The sequence below is a fragment of the Diadema antillarum genome, unplaced genomic scaffold (assembly GCF_040938485.1).
Source record: "Diadema antillarum isolate AM-2024a unplaced genomic scaffold, OU_Dant_1.0 scf00000051, whole genome shotgun sequence".
Taxonomy (NCBI): domain Eukaryota; kingdom Metazoa; phylum Echinodermata; class Echinoidea; order Diadematoida; family Diadematidae; genus Diadema; species Diadema antillarum.
In genome coordinates, this window is record NW_027270940.1 from 201950 (window position 1) to 219021 (window position 17072).

Below are 17072 nucleotides of genomic sequence, written 5' to 3' on the forward strand. Positions count from 1 at the left end.
AACGGAATCGAAATCGGGTTAGAAATGGCGAAGGAGTAGCATTTTGTAGCAAAATGTACAATTAGGTCAAAGGTCAAGGTCAAAGGTCACGACTGAAATTCTGTGTAGAAGTTTCAAAGCTCCCATGTAGTTCTATCATATAAAGCAAACAGAATCAAAATTGGCTCATAAATGACAGAGAAGTAGCAAATTGAAGATTTTGATCACACACGGACACACACACGGACGCACGCACGGACACACGGACGGACGGACGGACACACGGACACACACACGTACGGAGCCCGTTTCATAGTCCCCTGCTCGAACTCGTTCGGCGGGGACAAAAAGACAACATACAGGTATTTCTCCCACTGTATCTCCTTATAAGCAGGCTTCTGCTCATAGTGTAGGTAAAAAGGGGATGTTTTTATCCATTGTTTCAAAAGAGTGTAGCTTTTTCAAAGACTTCCTATTAAACAATACTTTCTTGTCCATTTCTAAGTGCAATGTTTACCACATATTTTAATGGAATTGAATGGAATTAAACGATCATTTCTTTTTTTAATTCATCATTCATTCTCAACTCATGGCAAGGATTGTCCTTGCAGCCACAGCTACAGTGTACATTATGGCTGATTTTCAAAGGGGACTTTTTTCTAAATTACTGTAAAAGTGGATATTTTCGCTTGACTAATTTTTCGCGCTTGGCCAGGAAAGAAGAGTTTCACATGTTTTTAATTCCACAAAATCAAGACATTAACTACTGGAACATATGGCATGCAAAAATATTTGCGTGCTTTTATCTTCGCGCTAGCTTCTGTTTGCGCAAAATACACGAAAATTTCATCACCACGAAAATTTCCACTTTTACAGTATTTCTATTATCAAAGAAGCCTATATGCTCAATCATATTACAGCTACTGTACTTGGTCATAGTGTGAGATGTCATATTGATTTGTGCAAGCAGGCAAATTTATGCACATCTAGGTGAGCTACACCATGTACTGTGGCATGTACAATGTACAATGTAGATCCCGTTAAAGAAAGCTACACCTGTACACTGCACTTCATAATATATTCAAGGATTAGCTAGAGTTGCTATCTCCATATAGGCCTCCAGTTCTGTACAGTTGGCAGGTGAATTCTATTTTAAATCACAATGACAAACATCCATACTACGAGTATACCTGCATTTCTCATCCAACCTAATACACAGGCCTATGCATTGTATTTGTAATTGCTTTGTAGACCTTATTTTTGAGGTACAATTTGGAGAACACCAACAACAAAGCCAAATCCTCTATTGCTTTTTCTTTCTAATTATGTATATAAACAGGCCAAGGAATTTAATCACCTCTAAATATCATCATGCAGTAGTACATATTTCAAAATGTTGGCCAGCACAAAAGATTTATAAAATACAAGTCAAAAATCAAGAAGTAAAAGGGGATAAGTTAAATTAGAAAAACAGTGTGCATGTCGGTAGGAATGCACCACTCAAAAGAAAAGTGAAATTGGCAATGGCTTGATAGTCATTCTCATGAGGACGTGGAGGGTAGCACTTTTTAGACTGAGATTTTTGCAGAACAGGCAGCGACTCATACTAGAGCTATAAAAACCAGACAAGAAATATGATAGCATACAGTTGTAGCATGAATATGTCCATATCATGTTTATGATTATAAAACTACACTTTGTATCTCTTTAATATCAACATGGTACAATGTATCATTTAACCAGATACGGGTCTGTTATTTCATCATTATCAAAACTTTCAGCCTGCTTCGGTACCTGGTGTCTCACAACACCACATAAAAAAAGAAGCTATTTCGAGACCTAATCATTCCTCATCATACAGTAGAGTACAAAGTTGATTAGTTTTATGACTTCATTGTACTTAATCCTCTCTGTGCCAGGGACTTTGGACAGTGAACATTTAAAAGCTTTTTTTTTACCATTTGCAGATGAAACAAAAACCCAGCTTTATTGCTTCAGAATAGTTCTGAAATGTGAGTTAGCAAATAGAAACAACCAGTGTAAAAAGTTAACAAGTACATGTATAATCAATGTTAAGTATTGTTTAAATATAATGCAAAATGTGAACAATAGATACAATGCATTTTAATAGAATTGTTTCTGGACTGGAATGTCTACAGTTATGGTTTAGTGAGAAAAATATCTACTTTATCTATATTTTAGGCTTTATTGCAAACCATGGTAGGATGTTTTGTGATACAACTGACCCACACATATGCATCAAAGTTGATAACTTGAACATTGTTTAAATCACTGCTCCCAAAGGTACATGTAAACAGTACCTCTAACACTACAGATTTTCTATGCCATTAGGCATGCACAGCACACAAGGGGTTAATGCCACATTAAAGACCTTCTGCTTCTCAGATGATCACGTGTTGTCATATAATGTTTCCTGTCATGTTTAAGTCCTTTCGATACGGTCTATCGAAAACTGGAGAAACAAACATGGTACAGTGTAGTCCTCATTCTAAAGTGCTACTGACAAATTCAAACATAAGCATCCACAACTAAAATACATACTGAAATGTACATTTATTTGTACATTGTCAGCATGCTGGAACCAAGAAAGAAATGAGTATTTTTCTTTTATTTATTATTTTTTTTTTTTGTAAATTACATACTTTCAGAATGTATTTGTGATCCCAAATATTTTGAATATTTTGCTGGCTTGGCCCATTCATATTCATATCATACGCATAAAGTCTGTATTCACCACTTGGTGAAATAAACTTTACAGGGCATCCTCTTCCCACTATTGGTAGGCTTTTCTCTGGATGGATATTAATTTACAGTATTCAGTACTATCAAACATCATGATGATAAAGTGCTCACTGTACTACATGGAAACGTTGCCCTTTTCCACGAATAAGTGTTGATTTTTTTTATTATCACCAAATCACATTCTACAAAGACAGCATGCCATACTAAATCCATTTCTGCATCCCTATACATTATGGGCATACATAGCTGTACATTACAAATTTATAAGAAGTATACGTTCAATTTGTCAGAATGGCCGCTTTTCAGTCCTCACCACCAATTTTTGCAATAAGTCCACCAGAAATGCAAGAGCTGCATGTGAGGAGTGCAGATAAATCACATGTACTTGATTTGAGTGACTCTACGATGCATTCACACCTTGACGTCCAGTATTTCATTTTTCAAGCAATATGCCAACCCCATTGGCTTACGATTCATACGGATTTTGCAAGCTAAAACAACGAAGAACGGGACAGCGAAATTCTGAGGGATGAAATACTAAAGGGATGAATAATTCAGCACATACGTAATGATAATGATATTGGCTAGCCATTTCCCGGGGGACACCACAATTGTATTTGCCCTTGTTTGAGACCATACAGACTGTATTGTACTTATACACTATATCCTCGGCTCAAGTATATGTTATACATGTAGTCCTGGCTTATAGACGATGCTGTCCAGCATCTGCACCAAGGCCAGCAGGTAATAATAAATTTTGTCAATCACTCAAAATGCCTACAAATACAGTAGTGGACCTATATCAAAGTCCAAGTATAGTACATGTATATTTTGGGGGTTTGGCAGCAAACTGCATCTTTTCATTTACAGAGTGTCACTAGATATATATAACAAAAAATTAGGGAAAAATAGGACTATTCTCTTTCATTTAAAGGGACTGTACAGTACTGGTTGAGGTGGGAATTCATGTTTTGAACATTCCTAAAGTGAGATAATGAGAAATCTCTTTATGAAATATGAAAGAGCATGTAATTTTAAGGATTCAGCATCTATTGGCTGGAAATTGGTTTTCAAATGGCTGAGATATCCATAAAAGGTGGTGATAATAATAAAAGGTGCTGTTTCATACAACACTACCAAGTTTACTGTAAGCTGGGCCCTGTTGTAGAGAAAGATACAATCAAACATATGAAGTCCGAAAATAAAACCTGTGAAGTCAGGTATTAGCCAATCAGAATTGAGTACTTGCAGTTTGCACGTTCTCAATTCTGATTGGCTGATCAGTCGCAGACGTAGCGATTGACTTTTGGCTTGTGTTTGATCTTAACATTTATGCAACAGAGGCCTGGGGCTTTAAAGGTTATTTATAAACAGTATGATGGTCATATACTGGGTATGTTCTTAATGTTATTTCCAGGTTGGTCTCTTCTTCAACGTCAGTACTGTTCCCCCACAGGATCCTACTGCTATCGTCATTACCCAAGCATTACCAGCCAAGCATTTATACACCTGCGTCAGGAGGGGCACGGTGGGTGATATCATTTTCGCCCACGGTTGTACAGGGTTTCGACGCACCAGACGAAAATCAAAATCAAATGAGAACCTTCAGCTAGATAGTGCAGTCTTATCCGCGCCCCTCACCTTTCCCTATCAGACTGGGGAGTTCTCATACAAACGTCTGTATGGAATACAACATATGAAGCTCTTAGGTGCCGGAGTTATATTTATGTGCTCTCACATACTATTCATATGTGAGATTGGAAATACATTGTATTAAAAGTACAATGTACGTTTATAGGCAGGGCTTATTCACCGGGCATGCTAGGGTTAGGGCAACCTCCGGAATGAATTTCAATGCAATAGTAAGTATGAAAAAACAAATCTCAAAGCTCGCAAAAAGTTCACACTGAGTACGGGGAGTGACTCATGTACAGTATGTATTCAGTGTGTCTCAAAGAACTTTATGATCTCCCATTTAATGAAATGTTTTTCTTTTCTATACAGTACTCTCAGTGTTGATAACACAATCACACAGTATAATACACTGTCAATATCTTTTACTTGTTGTAGTTGCTCTCGCAGCATGTACAGTACAACAGTACATCAGTCTTGTATGGGTGGTAGAAGGCTTTAAGTATGGTAATAACAGTGAACCACATTATATTCCTAAAATCAAACTTATCATCAGAATCATCCAGTGTGCATCATAAAGTATGATTTCAAACTATCACCACCAATGAGAAGGAAAAAAAAAATCCCAATGTATATCAAAGGGTATGAACTTTGAAAGCATAAGGGGAAGAAGGCGGTAAGTATCATTTTTTCTATGATGGAGATTCAAGCTGTAAATGGAAGCTGAAAATGAAAGTTAATCACAAGACTCAAGATGCTCTGAAACTAGCACATGATTAATAACTCTTTTCATAGAGCACAAGACAAAACTCTTTCACAACCACTGAAACCAATATCTTAGGAAATTATTTGTCAGAGAATATTAAAGACGTCACTGGGGAATGCGAAAGTAGTGCGATCTGTTGCAGTGCTTATTAAGGTATCCTGGAAACAATCTACTGTTTATCAGCAATATGTGCAGGGCAAGAATGGTTAAGGCTGTTTTCACACACTATCGAGAGTTCGGAATTTGAATCAGAATCGTTATGACGCATTATGAGAACCATGATTGAAAGTCCTGACACATTTTGCCCATGTGTACCCTTGTACGCAGACTGGAATTGCGGAGGGTGATTTGAATCATAATTCCGAAATTGTGATTCAAATGACGGTCTGGAGGTGTTTTCCAATCACGTTTCTCCACAATCACAAAACGAAACAGTCGTGTGTACGGATTCACCTCCAAAATTGTATTTTGGGGGTGGAGCTTACGGTGACCTTTCATCCACTTCCGCAGAAAAAGTACGCTCCTAAAACGCTCGCACTGCAGTCGCTACTTTGACACTGTTCAAGAGTGATTGATGGGAAATTGGACACAAGCCACACCTCCTCTCCTTACTCTGAAATTCAAAACCACAGAATCTGTGAAGCCTTCCTCGGTCATGTGTACGCACAATGATTCTAATCGTAATTGTAATCGTCATTGTAATTCAGCATTGCAATTATGTCTTTTGATCTATTTGAAAACGGCCCAAGATATAATACGGGTGTTTTTTAAAGGTAACGTACATTGAATACTACACATATACAGTGGCAACGGCTTAAAGGTACTGTTTACGGATTCACCTCCAATGATATAAAAAAAGCAATGATATAAAAAAATTATCGAGTTATCATATGATGCATATGTGTAGGTCAGTTGTATCACAAAACATCCTACCATCATATTTATGATTTCACAACAAAAAGTAAAATATAAGGAGATATTCACTATTTTTCCTAAATAAACCATAACTGCAGAGGGTTTGTCTTAGAAACAATTCCATTTTAACTATTGCTCACATTTTGTATATTTAACAATACTTCACATTGATTACATTCATACATTGATCATTTCTATCCCTAACTCACACTTTAGAACTATTTTGAAACACTTAAGCTGGGTTTTTGTTTTATCTGCAAATGGTAAATAATACCTGTCTATTCAATAGCAGCAATGTCTGACTCTACTCTTGAAAAGATGTTGATTCTTATTTCACTTCAATACCAGATTTCAAGTACCAAGTCTTATCTGCTGCTAGTCCTCCCCCAATAAAATTCTTTGATTGATATCCTCCCTCCGAACGAGAGATTGTTATGTACGACTTGGTACTCCACCTCAATAGGTGTAATTAATGATGGTTTATCTAGACAACAATGGACTGGACTTTGTGACCCAGCAGTATGTATCTCGTGTACAATTGGACAGCCAAAGTCCACATAGCTACATGTAGTTTTTCTTTCTACCAGGATGTTGTAAAAGGGATGGTAGTCATATTGTATCAGAGAGGGCCTAAAATACGTACTACATGAAGCTTCTTTGTACCCAAAATGGGCTTTTGCCTGAAAGCTAGCATTACTGTGCCAGGAAGATGTGTTTTTAATACACACTTTTATCACAGTTTTATGCAAAATGGCTTCATGCAAGGTGTGCTTAGCAATATCAGTCACAAGTGGATCATTTAAACATTTAAAAACAAATCTTACAGGATTTGGAATCAAGATGGTGTGCACTTCCCAGACCTTCCAACCTTTTCTGACTGAAAAAAAGGGGATAATTTGGCTCAAAAGTGGGAGAGAAATAGTAGTTCCCATGCAAGTGTGCAGTCAATTTATCAAGAAAAATGGGAAACTACCCTTGAAACAAGAGCTGGGACTGGTCAAAATTCAGCAGAATCTTTCCTCCAAATTCAGAATAGTTGGGAGGTCTGACTTTGTACAGTTTTGCTCTAATTACTTGAGCAGGGCTTTACTGCCTTTTGATAGCAGTTGTTGGAATTCTACGTGCATGAACAAAAATTTGGCTTTTCTTTTCTGCACAGACAATCCTTTGGATCAAAGACTTCCTCTTCTACTTTACTGTACCGGGCATGCCCCTATGACAATTTGAAGCTTATTGAAAGGTGGATTTAAACCCATTTTCATTTTGTTTGGTTGGCGATCCTGGCGGTCCTCTTCCTCCTCAAGAATTTTTGAAATACACTGTAGACACTTTAACTATGAGAAAACTGATAACAACAGGGGCTGCAAACATTTGCTCTAGTATCAAAATCAAGAAGGTTCCAAAGAGCAGTCGTGGAGATACTTTTATATATAGTGTGTTTCCTCAGTGAGCATGAAATAATTCCCAAGTCAGGTAGGCTTTTCTTGTGTGTGAAATAGATTTCAAAGCTTTAACGACCCGCTAGCGTTCCTGCTGAAAGTTTCCACGTTTAGTTCAGTGCTTTCAAATGATGGTCATCCTGACTCACTGCCCAATAATAAATTATGGAATTTCATTTTCCTATTACATGTATGCCCCTCTCTGTCTTTTTCTATGACAGTCAAAAGACAGTTAGCAAGTTATACAAAACAAAGAAATAATTGCATACTGTTGAATCATGCAAGACAGAAACTTCCTGCTACATGTACTGTATATTACCTATTACATACTGAAGGTAACAGCATTGTGTCCTTCTCATACATGTACAATTGTAGATCATCAATTAACAGGAAAAAAAATCACATTTTCCTTAGCAACAATCATCTGTACCCTTTATAGAGTTAAAGTATCATAAATCATAACATTAATCATAAATGATTCACTTGACTTGACTTTCGATTTAATCCTGCTTTGTTAGTTTTCTATTGTGGGTGTCCAAGGTTCTACCAGTACAATTACCAGTACTGAGCAATGTATTATATAAAAATAGTAAGTCTATTTTCTTGCAAATTGGGACTCTCCAAAAATTTGGCAAGTGTTTAAATTCATGATTATGAGGTGTGGTACTATGAATAGAGGAATTATGTACATTGTTCATATTGCATTCATACTGTAACAAGATCAGAGTCAATATTTTTCATGTGTTGTTAAATTCGCAAATACAATGTACCACCTAATTTGTGAAATTTGCTGAAAATAAAAAGCCCACAAAACATATGGTGTATACAGTAACCCGATTATTTTCATGTCTGACTTTGATAAAACTTCCACCATTTTCTTGCTTTAATTTTTCTTTATTTCTATAATCAAAGCTAACAACAGCATAAATCAGACTGCACTGCACTATATAAACGTGTACACCTCTTTCTCATTTCAATGACCTGTTTTATGATCACTTCATTCATGCACAAGCGTCACTTTTCATGACGGTCCATTTGTGTAGGTGACCTACATGTTGATCAGTAGTGAAAAGGATGGTACTGATGCCACTCAAGAAAGTTCAACCATCATTGTTTACTTAACAGTGATGACACTTAATCAACATGAACAATGCCCTCTATTCTGATTGATGGCTCTTAATAGACAGAGACAGGGTAATCAAATTAAACTTTTGACGACACTCAGCTTCAATCTACCGTTCAACTTCCTACTGTGTAGCTTTAAAATAAAATGCAATCAAATGTATAAAAATGACAAAGTGATGATCCTCCCCATCACCATTAAAAAGGAGGATGCTTTTCAATTCAATTCAAATCAAATCAAATCAAATCAAATTTCATCTGCAATACCACAAATTCAATAACTACAACAAATCAATACAAAACAACATACAATGTACATTTGAAAGCAGAAAGAGAAAATGTGCAAGTGCATATTGACCTACTGTATGACCTATTTGTTCAAAATCATCCTATTATATTGAAATTGGAAAAGAGAGGCCCACATAAAGAACAAGCTTGTTTTTAGAATCAAAAGTGTGACAATACGGTACGTGAGACTTAACGCTACAGTTCACAGAGCAATGGTCTGCACAGTGTAAAGTATGTTACACTTTGTACATGTATGCCTTGGGTATACAAGTGTAACTACACTACATTGTACATTACTATTGAATAGCAACATGTGCAAAACTTTGCATGTTTTCTTTATCAAAATGCATGGAAGAAAAAGAATTTACCTAATTAGTCAAAGCTACACCCTTTACACATTTGTACAGCTTTGTAGATCACGTTCACACTGACTAGTCTATACATGATGGGCAATTGTTCATACCATACTGGACACACTATGTCAACAGAATCTTATGCAAGTGTAATGACTTCAGATTTTGGTGACAATCATAATTCTGAATTTTGATACTGTAAAACGAGGAATGTAATACGATGGACATTTTCAATTTCATGAATTTTGCAAGAGCAAAGATTCGCAATTTAAGTAGGTAAAAGTTTTTGCCTACACTACATAATGCATTGAATGCAAGTGGCAATTCGCAAAAAATTCATGCCGCGAAAAAGGTTGTCGGCTTTTATTATTGTTTGCGAAAAATTCCATGCCGCCATACAAGTACAGTGTTTTACAGTATTGTGGTCTATACACAGTATCAAAGTGTACCAGGCTTTTCTTGCTCACAGAGCAAACATTGACTAAAACTTTCTCATAAAATGCATGAGTGAGGCTGAGTGAAGCAGAGCGAAAACTAGAGTACACATGTACTTCACTTTCAATGCATGCAAATACCAATTGAGGCACAGACTTCACATTCATACAGACTGTAAGATGCATATTTTGTATTTCATTCCTGTCCCGATTTAAAATATTCCCACCAGATGCCGATTGCACCAAAAACAGAGTACTTGAAAGCGCTTTTGATACACAGAATGTGTATTTTGTTCATTCTGAAATGGTAATTCTACAGAGCGATGGAAAACTAATATAAATCAATACAAAATAATCATATTTATGAAGTACAATCCAAATAGTCACAGCATTTTTTTTTAAGAGGAGAGTACATGTAGCTAACGTTGCCACAATGAAGAGTATGTACATATGTACATTGCTGCTTTTTAATAATACAATGTATTTTTAAAAAAATTCAATGTTTGAAAAACGATGAAAGAGCTGTTCAGTATCTAAATACCATTATCACCTCATTTTTGCATCACATGATTACGACTAAATTAGATTGTTTTGTAACAAAGTGAGAAGTTGCCAAATTCCTCAACTACCACATCTTATCTTTGTTTGACTAAAAACCCTCTTTTTATGCATGTAGTCAATTCAAACTAGGAGTGGTGTTTCCCCTTTAATCATTCCTGAAATGGGCGGCAAAGGAACTGATGGGTCAAAGTTCGATGATAAAGTGTCATCGTGTCTCGATAGCTGATGAATTGGCGAGATAACCACCGCAAATTGCAGTACCCTGGTGATTGCTGAAATCAGCGCCATGTCTGCGAAAATTTTCATCATGGCGGCAAAATTCATCTCTTCTAAGCACAACCAAGAAAGAATCACAGATTGAGAAAAAAAAAGTCAAACATCCTACAGATATGATATTTTTGAACCATACAAAATAGTTCAGTTGGTTTTACAGCAGGACATGATACAAAAGTTTGTAAATTTGCAGTGTAGCAATGAATGAATTTCAGGCAATGATTATAGCAAATGAAAAACACAAATTATGGACATTGTCACATTGAAACAGACAAGTCAACAAAACATGATCTACACACTGTAGCAGAGATTTCAGGTTACTACAATGTATTTGTCAATACACAATGACAGCATATCAATATTTGAAACTCCAAACAGTCATATCTTTTAAAGAGATTGCCCTATCTTCCCCAAACTTCACTGATGTGTAATAACATTTCAGTAAGTACAACATGTACTTGTATTCACTGCATCCACATAGAGATTGGGGTTTATCTGCCCTTTATCTATAATGAAATGCAATTCTGTCCTTCATGTACATTGTACATAATATAGCATACTATTGTAGAAAGTTGTACAGTGTACATGTACTTTCGAGGCTGTTTGACTGGGCACATTTACTTTGTAGAACTAATTGGGGAACTTTTCTTTTGACCGATGGGTGCTAAAACTTTGAAGTCTTATGGAGGCACTTTTCATTCTTGTTGTTTTTTTAGTCTTTCAGAGAAAGAATTCCCCAGTGGAGTAATGTCACGCATGAGCGATTATGACACAAGAAGGGTGAATGGGGCAGACTCTTTTTTGAAGGGGTAGCTTGACAATGGATAACAGCAAGCACCCCCGCTTCAACTCAAGAAGACGCTCAAAAATACAGCCACACGCTGATCTCCATTGTGGGATCGTCTTGCGTGGGCTTCCGCTCAAATACCTGTGTGCCCAGATCATCTCGGCTGCCCCAAACACTATCTACAACAAGTGTGGCTCACACCCATTCTTTGCTATGAAAGGAAATACCCTCCTTCATTGGTTCTGTGCTCATGACTGAAGCTACCATACAGGCACCATCGAAAAGAAGTGCAAGCATTGTCTTGAAAAGCTTTCTCTCCACACAATACACACTTGTACGTACAGATCTTGATGGCATTATTTAAACAAATGGTTCTTTTATGGTGTCAAGTCCATGTAAAAGTTATTCTATGTACACTTGAACTGCTTTTTATAGATTTTTTAAAGGACAAGTTCACCTTCATAAACATAAGGATTGAGAGAATGTAGCAATATTAGTAAAACACATCATTGAAAGTTTGAGGAAAATCAGACAATCCGTTCAAAAGTTATGAATTTTTGAAGTTTTTGTGCAGTAACCGCTGGATGAGAAGACTACTGCAGTGTATGAATAACTTAGATGTCACATGCGTACAACAATTATAAGGAAAATATAAAGAGAATTTCACAAAATGCCATCTTTTGAAAAAAGTACATATTCCCCTGACTCGTTACCGACAAATGTTATGGGCAATATTATTCCCGCTGCCTTTAGAAAGAGGCAAGTCAAGAGCTCTTTTATTATGCGAAAAAAGTGAAAATATGTTGAATTTTCTTTTACATTTTCTTTATACTGTTGTACGCATATGACTCACAAGCTGTAGTAGTCTCCTCATCCAGCGGTTCCAACACAAAAATTTTAAAAATTCATAACTTTTGCATCGATTGTCCAATTTTCCTCAAACTTTCACTGATGTGTTCTACTAATATTGTTGCATTCTCTCAATCCTTATGTTTATGAAGGTGAACTTGTCCTTTAAGCACATGCACCTGCTTCCTTTCTAATCAATGTACATACCCGTATGCAAATAACTAATGTTCGGTGTATGGCTATATAGTTATAAATACCCATACACCCCATCTTTATACGCACCACATCACACGCTGTACGTACATGTACATTGTGCATGTTCCATGTGCTTTACAATATTGCCAAGACAAACTCAACTAATACAAAACATAAAACTAGTTCGTAAATTCACTTTGAGCATGAGTAGAAAAAGGCCATTTCTACCAGTAGCCATGTGGTTTGCAATGTTACTGAGATTTATTAAGCATTTGTGCTGTAATGATCATTAATGTTTACATTCCTTACAAATGGCACTTGCCAGCACATCCATCTATTCAACACCTGGTAAATTTGACAATATCAATAAAAATGTTTCTTTAATTCAATACAAAACAATGAAATGAATGCTTCCCCAAGTGTTTATTAAAGTTGACAGCCTGGCATTCTTGTCACCTGATCTGGGAAAGTTCATCTTTTATTTGAACATGAATCCCACAAACTCTAAATACAAAATGTACACCATGCAAGGTTATTGCATTGTGTCACTTTGAAAAATGAATGATAGAATGAATGAATGAAGCCCCTAACCAACTGAGAAAAAAGAAAGGTCATTTGTACCCATTTGAGTACAACTGTACATTCAAGAGCTACAATACAGTGTACTACTAGTATGTAATTACAAACTGGTTTATTGAATGTACGATGTATAGTTGACATTTTACTCCATAGTTATGTACATACGTGTACTGTAGGTCAGGAAAGATTCACGCCTGTTTTCTGGTTGCCATGAGCAACCATTTTCACTGAGGTCTGAATGAAATTTGAATGCATTTTATAGTGAACTGGTCTACTGTAAGGAAAACAGAGATCTTTTTTTTTTCTCCTACACTTACACTGTACAGAGGACAAAAATACAAGCAATAGACTTGTTGTAATGCTATAAAACTTTTTTTTTCTTTTTTTTTATATGAATTCAGGATCACAAAGAGATCTTGGCAGTCAGAAAAAGTTTGAATTTTGTCTCAGACTCCTAATGTTCGGTGCTGGTGCAGCTAAGGGTGTAGCATACAGTACAATGTACAATGTAGTACTAACACAACATACATAATGTACATGTTTACAATTTGTACACATCTCCTCTGTTGTGTTTTATCAAGCCACATAAACTGCAACACTTGTTTTAAAAAACTGCATTTTTTGTTTTTTCAAAGCTTCATTTCAGCACAATAGAGGCAGAGTTGAGAGGAACATACAGCTCAGTTTACAAAATAGGAAACAGCAAATGGCTTTTGATAAAAATACATCCTGGGCTAATGTTATACAGCACAGTTGTAGAATTTCAATTTGATTCTACTCATTGTATGCTTTCCTTCCTTGTAAATATGATACAGATTCTCTGTGAATTCTTGGGTAAGTTCGTTGTAAACTTGCTGCAAAAACTGTACATGCTTAACTCTAATGGAATAGTGTAGTCTGTAAATAGCAAACAGGATAGAACAATACAGCTCAGTTTGGGTTTAAATTTTATAAATAGAATAAGACAACTGAGCCTGGGGCTAAGGCAAGCATTCTGGGAAACAGAACGAAGTTCAGCCCTTCCTCACAATCTCTTGACAAGGATAAATGTTCTATTTACTTCTGCAGGGCTCTCATATCACTTTGGTTACAATCAATTGAGCACAGTTTTGTAGGACAAGAATGAATACCAGGCTCTTTTTACACTGCTTGCATTGAATTACAATCCACATACAATGTACACGTACATCCTTTAAAATACAGAAGGACACTTTTAGCCATTGTGGTCACTGAATTTGAAAAAATAAAAAATGAAATAAATAAATAAATAGATAAATTATAAATAATGCACTCCTATAACTAAAAAAAAAAGGAATGAAGTGTTTAACTTTGCCCAGTGAGTGTTTACTGTACTCTTTAATGATGCTCAAATGAGGGGGGAAAAAACACCTCCACAGCATATTTGAAAGGGAAATCCAGTCCAAATGCATTGTACATGTATACACCTAGTCCATGGCCCACTAGAAAAAAAAAAAGAAAAGAAAGGAAAACCTGTAAACGATGTGCCATACAGAGAATAGATAAATCCAATCAAATCAAATGGAACATTGTAACATTCAAATTATTTCTCCCTCTCCCATACAGTTGTACTCCTTTAAACTCTGAAGACTCTTGTAAAATACTTGTTTTGCATTCGCCTCCAACCTGCTGTGATCTAAAGTTACAGCTTTTTCTCTATTATACACCAATAAGCACCCAAAAAAAAATCCATGTCCACTCAATTTGGGTTGCGGGCATTGTACACAAACAATGCGAGGACTTTCCCAGGCGAGACTCACAGACGTGTAAGTCAGATGATTGCTACTATTGTTGGACTGGTAGGCGGCGACCTTGCAAGCTGGGTATTGTAAGAGGCACGTAACAAGGACCTCATTGAGGGCTTAGTCACCAACAAACTTCAATGGCATCTGTAGGCGTGTGGCAGTAACGCATTCTCTCTCAAACACACTTTCCATTAGAATCACTTTCCTCACTTTTTTCATTCTCAGAGGAATACACTGTAGGAGAATGAGGCAGAAATTAAAATTCATTTTTTACAATGTTTTGCCATTCTGTAAAGGTTAAATCTTTAATTTGAATTTTCTACGACCAGATTTTACTATTATAAGTCATGTAAAGGACAGAGTGACATCATAAGTAGGCCTATAGATGTACTTCAAAAAAGTTATTTATCAAATAAAGGTATCATTTGCAATTCGCAAAGTCTGCATACACTGTATGTGACATTGTGTATATTCTACTGAATGAACAAAAAGTATGTACCAGTGTGTATGACAGGTACAACACTGCAAGTGTGGGTTCTTAGGGTAATGCAGTGTAGTGCAGTAAATGATTTAAAATGAATTTTAGGTCCAGGCAAGACAACTGTGTTTGGAAGACTTATAGTACGGAAGCTTAACTTGTTTAAAATCTATAAAATTGCGAGTTGCTGGGTTAAATCACTATAATCTTAATATCAAACTACAGTTGTACCAGTTCTGTAACCCGTATGAGAATCCTTTGCAATCCTTAGCAGCATGAGCCAAATATGTGAATTGCCATTGACATTCAATGCATTTATAGACAAGAACTGTCATGAGCATCTTAATATTATGACTGTTGGCTCTCGGGAAATTCGCAAAATTAAAAAGCACGCAAACATTTCTGGTTTTACAGTAACAGTAGACAGTGGATTGTAAACTCAAGCGACTTCATCTTGCGACCCATCAGTCAATAGCCTTCTCACAATAGCATTATAAACTACAACTTGCAAATTTGTAATGCCTATAACTAAGATTAGATTAAACTCCCTTTGTAGTAGGCCTGAAATATCTCTGCCTCCCACGCCAGCCATCATCTTTTATTTATCAAAACCAGACTGCTCCAACAAGAAACAAGTCATACAGCTCTCAGAGCAACACTGCTCTTATGTACATTGTACATGATACCTAGCTACAATATTGTGTTACCATATATTGGAAGTACAGTTTGTACATCATAAAAGGTTTTGATTACTGGGGTTTGTACACTTGTACCACATGCAGTATTATGCAAAGAAGATTTCTCAAGTGCTTTTATGTACTGAAACATTACAACAATGCTGATGCATCATGTTGAGTGTGGAGGTGGGGGTGATGCAAAACTCTTGGATGAAGAGAGAAACTGATTATGATGAGCCATGTAGTCATTAAATGCTTTATAAAACAGCAAAGACAGTACTACACAGTTTTGTTCTATTATTGTGCACTTCCATTGCCAATTCTTGCTTGCACTCTCTCTATTTTTGCTCTATCTTTTTAAAGGGAACTTTAAACTAACGTCATGATACCAGTAGGCGTGTGATTGTATCACTGTAGTCTAACAGTACCAATCGGAAATGGAAGCTGGTTTTACTACTTTTGCTGTGTGATCCTATTGTCCAAGAGCTTGGCACTACACTCTAAAAAGGGTTGCTCAATGTGTGACCTGTGTTTCCTCCTGTACAACACTTCGAACGTGTTTAAACATAAAACAAATAGTGCATGGTCTTTACTCGTGCAATGGAACAAGCTTACGCACTCGGTGGATGAGGCACACTATTCAACTCAGCTTCAAATCTTGTACTACACTCATCGCAGTCGTGACCATTCACTGTTTGTGGTCTGACACACAGATTCTTGAATTTTACATGTAGCACAGAAATGGCAACCACTTTCTGTGAAAGACGAATGAGTACCTGCACAGTCACCGTGTATCCGTGTACTGTTGTACGTACAAGAATCCGATCGGTTGAATACAAAAATGAGCGACAAAAGTATGCCTACTATACTAAGCGCGCTCATAATTGTTGAGTGCATGCGGCAAATATTTGTTTATTGTGACATCAGAGCCATGTGACGGAACAAAAACTTCTAGACAATCGGGAGTCTAAAACAAGAGTCAATGGAAATGGGTGACGTCAGCCATGCGCTATCCGTTTTTGCTCAAATAAAATAGCAAGACTGACAGCCACAGCGCGCAATTGAACTTTGAACTACGTAACATGATGGGCAATCGACCAATCAAGTATGTACGTTCTAAGTAGATGGGGGGGGGGGGGGGGGCGGGCTAATACTAGAAATCTACAGTATTTTGCATTTTCCCCAATCAATACCGAACTGGAATCAGTTTAATAACAGT

General features: G+C 36.6%; 1 protein-coding gene across 1 annotated transcript in view; it reads right to left on the minus strand.

Annotated features, from left to right (window-relative positions):
- LOC139715596 (uncharacterized) overlaps positions 1-17072 on the minus strand; it is a 48513-nt gene that overhangs the window by 30164 nt on the left and 1277 nt on the right. The gene's annotated exons all lie outside the window — the stretch shown is intronic.